The following is a 5,000-nucleotide window of genomic DNA, read 5'->3' as shown; positions in this document are numbered from 1 at the left end:
CTGGAGCCTGGGGGGTATATGGGGGTACATGTGTGTACAGGTGGAGTACATGTGGGGTATATGAGGGGTACATGTGTGTACATGTGGGGTACATGAGGGGTATATGGGGGTACATGGGAGGTATATGCGGGTACATGAGGGGGTGCATGTGGGTACAAGACTGGGACCCGCAAGGTTGCTGGCTTGATCCCCAGTGTAGCCATGATAAGATCCGCACAGCTGTTGGGCCCTTGAGCAAGGCCCTTAACCCTGCAATGCTCCAGCGGTGATTGGCCCCTGCTTAGCCTAATCAACTGTAAGTCGCTTTGGTTAAAAGCATCAGCGAAATGACATGTAATGCAATGTGATCCTTTCACCACCACCATGTTGCATATCTCAGGGCTACATGTGTGTGTGTGTGTGTGTGTGTGTGTGTGTGTATGAACGGCAGTGTGTGTGTGTGTATGTGTGTGTAAGCGTGTGCGTGTGTATGAAGCTGGATGGAAGCGCATAAATGGGACCTGACAGCTTCAAGCCACAATAAGATCTGTGCAGCTGTTGGGCCCTTGAGCAAGGCTTTTAACCCCACATTGCTCCATGGGTAATTGGCCCCTGCTTAGTCTAATCAACAGTAAGTCGCTTTGGTTAAAACATCCACTAAATAACTAGAATGATGCAGCAGAGGAGAGGCTGAATCCCCACACAGGAGGAGAGTAAATTAAGACACTGGAGATGAATAAACAATGCATCATAATCTCTTTATTATATTAAATGGTAATATACAGATGATTGTAGTTGCAAAGAATAAAAGGCATCTTTCATCTTGCATGTTTGAAGGCCAGTGAAACACACACACTCACCGAGCACTGTATTAGGTTTTTTATTTTTATTTTCTACTGCTGCAGCCTATCGACTTAAGAGTTATGATGCGTTGTGTGTTCAGAGATGTTCTCCTGCCTACCACTGTAATGTGCAGTTATTTGCGTTACTGTCACCTTCCTGTCAGCATGAATAAGTTGGTGTAATAAAGTTAAAATGTTCCTAATAAAGTGCTCAGTGCGTGTAGATTCACTGCCTGGGCTCTTTCCAATCGCTTCATTTTCTCCCCTTTTTTTCCTCCTCCTCGCCCCACCCCTCACTTCAAGCTCCATGCTATGCAAGAAAGGTGTTAGGGTTAGTTGGGTCTATACATAAAAGCTTCTTCTTATTATTATTATTAATCGATAAAACGTGAATTAGGCAAATGGAATGCCCTTGCTCCTTCAAACGTCAGTTTGAAGCTACGTCAGTTACAGACGAGTTACAGACGTGGAGCAAGGAAAAGAAAAAGATGGAGAAAAATAAGCGATTGGAATCCCTTCCTTCAGAACGGGAAGGGCTCTGACTCACATCCCACACTAAGATTTCTGAGGCCAGGAGGAGACCTGAAGCTCGTTTCTTTGGCAGTAAAAAGGCAGCAGGTGACCTAACGTTGAAAACTATATAAATAGCAGGAAATTAGAATCCCGCACCAGGCTTCTTGCGTCCGTCTGTGAAAACGACCGCAAAGAAAAGGAAGACTATTATAACACAAGACTGACATAACACACGAGGAGCTGTCTGACAGCTGGCAGTGGAGGATGATGGGAGATGTAGTCCAGAGGTTGCGGGAATTATCATGACTTGACTTCCCACAAGTACATATATACAAAAAACATTGTGGCAGATAGCATGTAGGGAGATAAAGTTGATGTTTCGGGAACGATGCTTCACTGCTACCTATTAAATATAGCGGGGGAAACTAAATATAAAACTATGTAACGTTGAGGTCCGGATTCAAAGCATGTTTCTCATAGTTTAAAAATGTAGCAACATACTTAATATGATACGATTTCAATTGGAAAAAAGTCATGTTCTGTGTTTTGAGGTCACAGAGGCTAAAACTCAGCCTCCCATAATGCTTTCCCTTTCATAGTGACGGAATGTCCACAGGACCACCCTAACGCCACCGACAGTGTGTCTGTATTCAATTATCATCCCGACTCATGTGATTAAAAAATCTTAACTGGCATGAATACATTCGTGTAAACAGTGGCCTATCGATGGCAAACTGCAACTGATGTCAAGCACAATAGGGTAAAAAAATTGTGGGCATGAATGTGTTTGTTCGTACCGTGAGACTGACCATCCCAGGATAGATAAAGTCATCTTTGTTGTTGCATTTGGTACACAAATCTGACAGTACGCTCGTAACTACGAACATTTATAGAAAGCAATTGTTGCGTTTGTAGAACGATTTAATGCTTCATTTGCTTATATGAAGTTGTTGTCGTCCGGTGAAATCCGCCAGTACTTAGCAGGACACCGCTGCCAATCAGCGCGCTCTACAGGCCTAAGAAGTCGTGTCGTCACACATGTATGGTCTGTTCTGACTTCCGCATCACAAAATTAGACGGTCTGTGGCAGAAACGAGTTTTTTTGTGAAAAGGCCATTCATTTTCCCGATAGAGAAATTGTGCTTTGATCCAGAAATCCATATATGAGAAAGGTTTTGCTCTGCGTTACGTCAGACTTCCAAGGCCTATTGCGCAGTAATGTAAGGAGAGACTTCATTAAGGCGTGGTTTCTCCCACAGGCTATTGGGCTGTAATATAAGAAGAGAGACTTCATTAAGGCGTGGTTTCTCCCACAGGCTATTGGGCTGTAATATAAGAAGAGAGACTTCATTAAGGCGTGGTTTCTCCCACAGGCTACTGGGCTGTAATGTAAGGGGATAAAAAGGTAAAATTGTGGACATTAGTTCTGATTGGTCCTCGCAGTGCACACTGTATCATCTGTGGCTAACCCGCTAACCTGCATCAGCACAGGGTGTGATAGAACAGCTAACCTGCATCAGCACAGGGTGTGATAGAACAGCTAACCTGCATCAGCACAGGGTGTGATAGAACAGCTAACCTGCATCAGCACAGGGTGCAAAAGAACAGTCACTAGAACACTACAGCCACTGGCCAATTGGAGAGGAAAACAACAAGGATGTCACGGAGCCTCTGAGTACCAGCTATAGCGGCAGACTTCAAGTGTATCCTAATGATTTTACTGTGCTCAAATACAGGCTTGAACCAGGGTCATAGAGCGGGCATAAAAACAAGGCAATTGGTGGAACAAGAACCAGTACGCAGATGGGCCCTGTAGGAGTGCAGAGGCAGCAGCACCTCACAGATCTCATGTGTCATAAGAACAGCCTGACTGGCCAACCACAGAACAGTCACATCCCGTAAAAACGCCCAGTCACACACTTGTCACAGAAACATTTCTCCATCGTACTTCCTCACAAACGGCAATAAACGCACTCCAAAACACCAATCCTAAAATCATTATAAAAATACATCTTTAATATTACAACTAACCAAAATACTCCCAACCCTGGAGTCACCTAATATTAGCAATGACTGCAGTCCCAACCCCAACACCCCGTGCCCCAGGACAGCCATACACACCCCCACTTTACAAGATTTTGGTTTAGTCCACAGTTAGTCTTAACCAAAACATTTGATAAAAACAAAAACCTTTAAAAGTACACAAAAGCTTCTAGCTTGTGCTTGTCCATCTGTAGTACAAACTGAGCCGCACCTGAGACCTACAGCAAACAGTAGAGTGGCAGCTGTAAACAGTACCTATGGAGGTCGTTTTTAATTAAATTAAAATAATTTAACAGAGATAATGTTCAGTGGGAAAATAAGGCTTCAGCTCATGGAATCGGATGCAGACAGAATCCAGTCCGAATGACACTCACACTCACTCACACTCACACACACAGAAAGGAGTGTTTATACAAATTTAAATAAGAAATGAAAACCTCCCGAGTTTACCTCAAACTATGGTAGAATTTCAGTAGTTTTTACAGCGTTTGTTTGACACAAGATGGCCCAGGAGCACCAGCAGAGTATGAAGCAGCACCCCTCCCCTCCCCAGCCCCACCCCCACCCCCACCCCCACCGGAGGAGCACAAGCGGGCAGAGCCCTGATGATAGCGGGCAGTGGTCAGTGAGGGGCGATGGCCAATCCCGCTCCTCTGAAGACGTTGCTCCAACACCCCCCCACTCATCCTGCCCACTCCAACCTTACTTCCAAGCTGAGAGAGAGAGGGAGAGGGAGAAGGGTAGAGAGGGAGAGGGGGAGAGAGGGGGAGAGAGAGAGAGGGAAAGAGAGAGAGAGAGAGAGAGAGAGAGAGGGAGACAGAGGGAGAGAGAGGGAGAGAGAGAGAGAGACACTTGTGAGATGGTGAGGACCAAGGTTCACACCCACATCAGACCTTATTACTGTTGCACAACATTACATTACTGCTGTCAGAGACACAGCGCCCCTTAGTGGCAGGAGGCCCAGTTTAAACACACAGCCCTGGTACTGCTGTCAGAGACACAGCCCCTTAGTGGCAGGGAGGCCCAGTTTAAACACACAGCCCTGGTACTGCTATCAGAGACACAGCGCCCCTTAGTGGCAGGGAGGCCCAGTTTAAACACACAGCCCTGGTACTGCTATCAGAGACACAGCGCCCCTTAGTGGCAGGGAGGCCCAGTTTAAACACACAGCCCTGGTACTGCTATCAGAGACACAGCCCCTTAGTGGCAGGGAGGCCCAGTTTAAACACACAGCCCTGGTACTGCTGTCAGAGACACAGCGCCCCTTAGTGGCAGGGAGGCCCAGTTTAAACACACAGCCCTGTACTGCTATCAGAGACACAGCCCCTTAGTGGCAGGGAGGCCCAGTTTAAACACACAGCCCTGGTACTGCTATCAGAGACACAGCGCCCCTTAGTGGCAGGGAGGCCCAGTTTAAACACACAGCCCTGGTACTGCTATCAGAGACACAGCGCCCCTTAGTGGCAGGGAGGCCAGTTTAAACACACAGCCCTGGTACTGCTATCAGAGACACAGCGCCCCTTAGTGGCAGGGAGGCCCAGTTTAAACACACAGCCCTGGTACTGCTATCAGAGACACAGCCCCTTAGTGGCAGGGAGGGCCAGGTGAATGGTGATAGGTCAG

The 5,000-nt window shown here is 46.8% G+C and overlaps 1 long non-coding RNA gene across 1 annotated transcript; it reads right to left on the bottom strand.

The window, feature by feature from the left end:
* Positions 1–718: 718 nt before the first annotated feature.
* On the bottom strand, positions 719–3,917 carry LOC133119528 (uncharacterized). The gene is made up of 2 exons (XR_009706610.1): positions 2,914–3,917; positions 719–2,879 (listed from the first exon to the last, which is right to left on the bottom strand). It is a non-coding gene; the product is annotated as an uncharacterized LOC133119528 (long non-coding RNA).
* Between the last annotated feature and the right edge of the window lie 1,083 nt (positions 3,918–5,000).

The sequence above is a fragment of the Conger conger genome, unplaced genomic scaffold, assembly GCF_963514075.1.
Source record: "Conger conger unplaced genomic scaffold, fConCon1.1 SCAFFOLD_283, whole genome shotgun sequence".
Taxonomy (NCBI): domain Eukaryota; kingdom Metazoa; phylum Chordata; class Actinopteri; order Anguilliformes; family Congridae; genus Conger; species Conger conger.
The sequence above is the reverse complement of the archived record's forward strand: the minus strand, read 5'-3'. Positions and strand labels throughout refer to the sequence as shown.